Raw genomic sequence first — 7,634 nt, 5'->3', positions numbered from 1 at the left:
GTTGAAGTAGTCCGTTGGATGTCCTTGCTGACAGAGGCAGCACTTTACCTCTTATGGGTTACATTCAGAAGCTGACACCTTGGTCCCACGCGAGCAGCAACGAAGGGACGATTTGCAACCCCTCAAAGAGTAATCAAAGCACCGGCACCTTTTGCATGCAGAGGACGCGGATTTAAACGATCACCTCTGAACACGAGTGGTCAGACCTCAATTTTGGAGGGGCAAGTGAGACCTGCAAATGTGGCAATGACTGATTCAGTGAGGACCCTGCTGCTGTTGGCCTCTCAGCTACAGCGGTACACCGCAATCACCCCAGAGTCTGCAAATTTGTGGAGCACGTCTGTGACACGCAACTCTTCACTAACACCCCGCATGATGCCTTTAGAACATGCAAGATGATTAGGGATGAACTTACTCATCGGAATGGAGCTGAACATTCGACAGTATAGCAGTACATAAATGCAGGACAGGTTTGAGGACCTGCACATTAGACCACCCTTGCCAAATTGCCGGACCTCGTTCACCGTTTGGTAGGGCTGCGTGGCATCCTGAAGGGCCGACTGGACTGCCTCGGAATGGTTGAGCCGAATGGACGCCCCATTAGCCGGCATCAGAGCCACAGGAACCCTGTTCACGCCTTCACTGGGGAAGAATTTTAGAGGCAGGTCCTGTGGAGAAATCCTGCGCGCCACCTTGTCGGCTTCCGCCAACTGGGCATCATCCATGTGGCACAAGAAGAGCACATCCTAGGTATATTGCACGTACGAGTGTATAGATCTCTGTGAAAAGGAAGCCAGCTCCCTTCAAACTGTGACATACCACTGACAAGTTCCTCAAGTCACTCGTGCACGTTTTGAACGTGAGAAAACAATCAGTGGGAATGGGGACCCTGTGTCTCAATCGGACGATATCGTTCATCTAATTATTGCCTACCACACCGGTTAACTTGAAGTAGCCACAGGCAGCCCCGTCAGAACATGACATTGTTGCAGTGACACCATGCTGGCTGGTTCTACTTTTACTGCAAGAACCTCTAAATCGAGAGACAATCTCCACAAAAAGGTATTTGTACTTTTTTTTGCGGTAGAATGCCCGTTGGCATAAAAATAACTTATTTACAAATATACATGGGCCCCCGTCTCTCGAAGGAAGTCAAGAAGGGCGCGGTGGTGGGGTCCCCAGAGCAACCGCTGAAGGTCCTAATTGAAGCTATATGCACCATTATTTTCGTCATCACTAGTCCTTGTGGGATCCCTTCACTTCATCGACACCTATATCCGCAAGACCTGATGACCTTGTTCCACTTTTGCCAGGAAATTGAATCTGTGGAACACTTGATGTTCTGCCGCCGATTTTCCCATCATCAAAAAAGGCTGCTGGAGAATCTCCTGCGATGCCTAGGACAGGCATTGCCTCTTCCACTGCTTTTGTCTTGTGTGGAACATAGCTGGTCGACTGCCATATGGACTATGTCACGCCCTTTGCTCTTTCATTTAATGATTGGCTCGTCTCTTATGCTATAACGTTTGGAAGGAATGTTTGCCTGGCGCCGCGACATCTGCCGCATCTTCTTTCGTTTTTTCCTTCCCTTGCTGCATGATTCTCTTTCCTCTCTAGTTTTTTTCTTGAGTTTGCCTTTCATTTTAACATTTATTGTTTTATGGTTGTTTTTAGAAGCTACTGGCATACTGAGTTTTCCTTCGTTAAAATTTGTTTATTTTTAATTGTTTTTCCTCATTGTTTACGCTTAGCGCTTTAGTATTTCCTTACTGCAGCAATATTTTCGTCGCTGACAGCAATTGCCCAGACCAATCACACCAAGTGGGTATGAGCCACGTCATTGCAGCCACCAGCCCCAAGAGGGACGCTGAAGAAGAACCATTTCTGTTTTCGTGAGTGAAAGCCTAACCCGTTTTTCGTTTTTCCACAGGAAATGTTCAACCAGTACCCAAGGCATGGTGCAACAGGCACCAATCCACGACAGCTGCAACCCGGCCAGTTCCAACCGGGCCATTTTCAACCAGGCCAGTTTGCACAGGGGCAGTTTGCCCCCGCTCAATACGCAGCGGGGCAGTACGCGCAAGGACAGCAGCTGCCTCCGGGACAGTTTTCTCAGAGCCAACTGCAGCGAGGGCAGTTTGCGCCGCCACAGTACTCCCCAGCACAATCGGCCCGCGGTTATGCGCCACAGCAAGCGTACCAGGCCCCCTTCCCGCAGCAGCAGCTTCACGCCCCGGGAGGGTACCGACCCGCAATGGGCTACCCTGGAGCACAGCAGCAAGCTCCCTACCAACCAAGGGTGGCACCGTCAAGTACGTATGCCGTAGTTGACTTCAGGCACGTTCAACCAGCTAGCTCGGGCCGCCTGAAGACGGAGTTATTAACACGAGCATTAAAGCATCGGTACGACCACAATGACTGACGACACGTGAATCTATTCGACTGTTGTAGAATATGCGCGTGCCACTTCGTGCTTAAAACACAATGAAGAGACCGTAGAAGTTTTCCCATTTGAAAACATGGCAGTGGCGGAATAACAAGTACTTTGAGTTTAGCGCCTAATATAATCAAGCTGGTTAGATCAGATGGCCGAAGATTAGGAGCGGCGTCTGGAGACGTTTCTTGCCCTAGTTCATGAAGCAATCAAGTGATGTCTCCGCGGGACCGCGCGGCTTGATTGAACCAAACGTAAACTGATCAAACTGCACCAAGCGCGTGGCCCTATCTCTATGTGAATCTCCTAACACAGGGATATAAATTCACCGATAAATTTATACGGCCGCTTTGATAGAAGTCGAAGGCGATATTTAGAATACGGACAGGCGGGGAGAAGTCGGTGCACTGATATTTCAATCTAGCTCAGACAAACTGTGCTGGTAAATTACAGCCAATTGAAATAGGTAAGCTGCAGGAGCAACCATTCCCGCGGATCTACCGGTGGCGTGTCACACTGGACGTAACAGTATCAAAAGGGCAGTGCTAGACTATACAGAATGTATGAGCTCGTTTAATAAGGTGGCGCCGATTACATTGCCACTCGCAGCCGTTAGTGGTGACCGAATCTGCCTTTCTAGAATTCCAGCAATCTGCTCAAGCTCAGAATGGTGCCCCGTTGTGCTCCATGAAGTATTTACGGACGGCGTAGTGTTGCCTGCCTATATGGTACCTCACGACATGCTTTTGCGATAGAAGACATTATAGAGCGACAAAAAAAATGCCTGGGAATCACATCCGGAGTGTGAACCTGTAGTTGGAATATACTTGTTTCAAAAATGTAATCAATCCTGCTTTCGAGGACGGACTTTTTGTTTGGTGGGGCCTTCCCCGCTCCCAAGCTACTGCTGTGGCTTAATTCAAGATTGTTGTAAGAAAGAAGAAACACCAAGCGCCAGTGCCGAGAAAAGTTGCTCCGTGTTTACCAACCCGGTGCGGTATACATAAAATCGTACTTCCCTCTCATAGAAGCCTATGTCGTCATATCCTGTGGTATTGTTGAATTACACCTTGTTCCTAATCACTAAAAATTTTTTTTTGTTGAAAGAGTTACAGCTGTAATATCAGTCCTTTTGTGTGGTTACGCCCACGGGACGGCAAGAAAATACTCAAGTTTTACAATGCTACAACACGCCTCGTGAAAAACAAGCTTGATTTACTCTTCAGCAACCACAAATTGGTTTACCTAAGCAGATTCAGAAAGTACGCAAGCAAAATAAACTATTGACATATTGAGTGTGCGGATTAGTTTTTTTCTTTAAATAATCTTTCTGGGTGGTGGATGACACAGACCTTTGTAACTTCGCGAGATAATTTTCTGCTTTTCAAATTAACTTTTTTTGTTATCGGTGTTAGTTTCTGTATTTGTTTGTCTCATTTTCTTGCACCATCACGACTTCATGACGCAATGACCATGTGTATGAGAACCCATGATGTCATCGAAAAGAAGAGCTTATACAGTACAAGCTCGTTATTTCGAACTCCAAACAGATGCCACTTAAGTTCGAAATATTTATTTATTTATTTCAAATTCTTTCAAGGCCCATAGGGCTAACAGAAAGGAGTGGTAAGATACACACATAAGGTGCAGTTGTTCTACAAAAAGAGTATACAAACAGAAATCAAGAACAAATTACAAGAGAGTTATTAAACAAGGAGCGTTATGAATGGTTGCCTTAAAGACAGTGACATCAACAATGGCAGCAATGGTGGGAAGGAGGGTTCCATTTTTCTCTGGATTTGGGATGAATGAGTTATTTTACATACCAGTACGACAATATAGTACAACTACTTTGCTGAAATGGTCAATTCGAGATGACACGTAACGGGAGGGAGGGATAATTTGATAATTTAAAGTAGAGTTGTAATGATAAATTTTGTGGAAAAAAACAAAGATGAGAGCACTGGCGACGGTGTGAAAGGCTGGTCAGATTAAGCGTATTTTTCATGGATGATACACTGTCAAGGCGCCAATACGATATGTAATGATTAAAGAGCGAGGGTGAGCGTAGATTGGTGAGGATCCCGTATGGCGCATGCGTATTCTAATTTGGAACGGACGAGTGTTGTGTACAGGGTTGATTTTAAAGATGAAGTTACAGAAGAAAAATTCCGGCGCAAATAACCTAGCATGCGACTTGCGTTCTTTATTACGTGTTCAATCTCAGTGTTCCATGGCAGGTTATCAGATATATGTACTCCAAGATATTTATATGAGTTAACATGTACAAAAGGAATATCACAAAGAAAGTACGCATGCATATGTGCTTTATTAGGCTGCCGGCATACCCTCATACTTTTGCACTTCGTAATGTAAATTGTTTCATTTGCCATTTGTTATACCAGCTAGTTACACGGTTAAGGTCCTTCCGAAAAATTTTAATATCAGCAAGGTTAGCAATTTTGCGGCACATTTTACAGGCATTAGCGAATAGCCTAATTGATGAGAATTGAACACAGTCTGGAAGGTCACTGATATAAACAAGGCAAACAAGTGGTCCCAAGGAAAACAAGTAAGACTGCCCACTAGCTTTGCCGAACTCTAGCAACTTTTTTTCGTGATTGACATGTTTCACGACAAACATCTTCGCGACAAAAAACCTCTGACAAAAATATTTAAAGTTAGAACTGACGAAAGTGATGCACGCAAGCCGTACAATGCGAATGGGGAGAGTGAAGCATGTGAGCAATTGAATGCCTGAAAAGGCCGCAATTGAAACCTGCTATTATGTTTGAAGGGGAAAGCAAGAACTTTTTTTCTTTAACATGTGAACGTCGTGGAAGGCCTCCTCTTCGCGTTCTCCAAAGCTGAAGCAAAGACGGGTAGCATTCCATCCGGTCATTAATTCTGAGCGATGGCCGACCTGACGCTTCGTCCGCCACCTCCTCGAGGACAGTGCCAGCGACAGGTTCTACTCTTCTCACCTCTGAAATGATACCACCTGTCAGCAGGCCCCACACTCTGAACTCGTGTGTACGTCGGTGTAGTCCGCCAAGAAACTCTTTCTAAAACTTCCGCGTTGCAGGATTTATATTGCGGTTACTCCGGTTAACTTCTGTGTTTTTCTGTACTTTCCGTAGGCGACTCGGCCTCGTTTGCAGTCAGCGGGCAGTTTCTCTGGCCTTGCACAATGCCCTAGCTGCCGGCGCTGTGGCGTGTAGTTCGAATGATCCGTGTCGAAGGCCCCCCGCGTTCGAATTAACACGTTTTTCCAATACATATGCTTCTGTGGAGACGTGGCCGAACGGAAGAGAATAATTCGACTCATCCATAAATTCGAATTATTGAAGTTCGATCTAACGAGCTTTACTGTATTTTGTAGGCGTCGCTGCTTGTATAAATGTGATCTCGTTGTAGATCTGTTGAGATTGATGCGTGCACAACACCGGTTCAAGTCAGGGAGCGCCATTGACCTTATTGTTTCGCTCGCAATGACCCATCTAACCTTACAAACACAACGAGTGTTGCAAGGTAAGAGGTATATAAGCGATTTACAACACCAATAGCCGCCGTCAGTATCGCCGCAGCACTTAAATTCGGAGTTATGAAGTGATTGCTTCGTAGCCTGAATTCGAATGGGAACGAGTGCACACTGCCCATCCTACACGCACGTGCAGCGCAGGTTTGACTCCTTGTGTCACAGCCAATCAGGTGATAGCGGAAAGTATGCATGCGTTCTTTCTCCATTCGAAGTTAGTGTAAATGTGAAGGACTGCATAGCGTCGCACACGTCCATGTAGTGCTTGCACCACACGCAGTCGGACAGGTTTCCGATCAATAATGTTCCACTCAAGAGCGAATTTCCGCTCAATACTGTTGATACCGACGAAGCTAGAGAACGTGGACGGTATTCTGCACTTGAAAATTACTCTTACACTCAACTTGTTTGTAAGTTCTTTTGGTGTGATACGGAGGACTACCAGGGCGCATCCCAAAGGACGTACAGTAGAGGTTAGACCAGCCCCTGCTCACATACCGGGCTATCACCGAACATTACATACTCGTTCATTGCAGGATTTAGCACGCCGAAGCTACACCTGAGCTATGAGGCGCGCTGTAGTGCAGGGCTCCGGATTAATTATTGACCACCTGGGTATATTTAACGCGCGCAGAAATCTTGACACATGGGCGCTTTTGCTTTTCGCCGCATTCTCAAAAACGGCCCCCACGGCCGGGAATCTAACCCGTCTCGTTGGGCCAAGCAGCACAATGCCTTACCCACTGAGAAAAGGTGGCGATTATAGGCTCTCTCACAGGGTGTACCAATCAGACCACAATCCCTCACCAGAGAGCCGGAGACAATCTAAGACAGGCTCAAACACTTTTCCGCATTCCACCCGCCTGTACACCACGTTCCCTACGCTTTACCCCTCTACGTGCCCACATTGTGGAGAGGCTCCCACACCTTACCACGCGGTGTTGGCCTGTCATCGGAACTCCACAATCAGTCCTCTCCCAACCCCGGAGCAGTGGGAGGTGGAGCTGACGAGCTCTCACTTCAAAGCCCAGCTGTGGCTGGTCAATCGGGCGCCCACGGGAGCTCAGTGCTCATTCGACCTGGACTAAGGACTCCGCCCACTGCGAACAATGCTGCGGCAAAAAATGTGTATTTCTCCACCTCCTCTCCGTACCTCTTTTTGCTATCGCATCGCCTATTGCGTGCCTGCCGAGGGACAACATAAACGGAATGGTGGCGGAATTACCTACCAGGGGGCGTTGGAGAGCCCGTCGGATCAAAAATTGTTGATAACCAAGGATGAAGTCTTGGGTGTCCAGCGGGAATTTGAAATGATGTGAATCAACTTAGTACCAACCTGAGTACCACAGCAAAAAGACGAACAAATGGGAAGGCTCGCGCAATTTCAAGGCGATGCTATCCAGGATGTCGTGCCGCGCTTGGAAAGAAATTACTCGGTATTATTATAGTGTTCCGGGGAGATGGGTTATGTAAAAAAAATGGGCTCCAATCCACGCTGTGAAGGTGGTTTTAAAGCAAAGCTTTAAACAACACTCACAGCAATTGCCCATGCGACATCACTTGAATTCACACACGTCGCTCTAGAGGGAGAGAAACCAGAGATTCTGCTAGCGTTTAACTGGAATTCGAGCGGGCGGCGTCCCGAACGCAGGAGCGTCTGCC

This window comes from Haemaphysalis longicornis, unplaced genomic scaffold, assembly GCF_048455015.1.
Source record: "Haemaphysalis longicornis isolate Haplotype H1 unplaced genomic scaffold, Haemaphysalis longicornis Haplotype H1 scaffold_20, whole genome shotgun sequence".
In the NCBI taxonomy this organism is placed as follows: Eukaryota; Metazoa; Arthropoda; class Arachnida; order Ixodida; family Ixodidae; genus Haemaphysalis; species Haemaphysalis longicornis.
Note: the sequence above shows the minus strand (reverse complement) of the source record.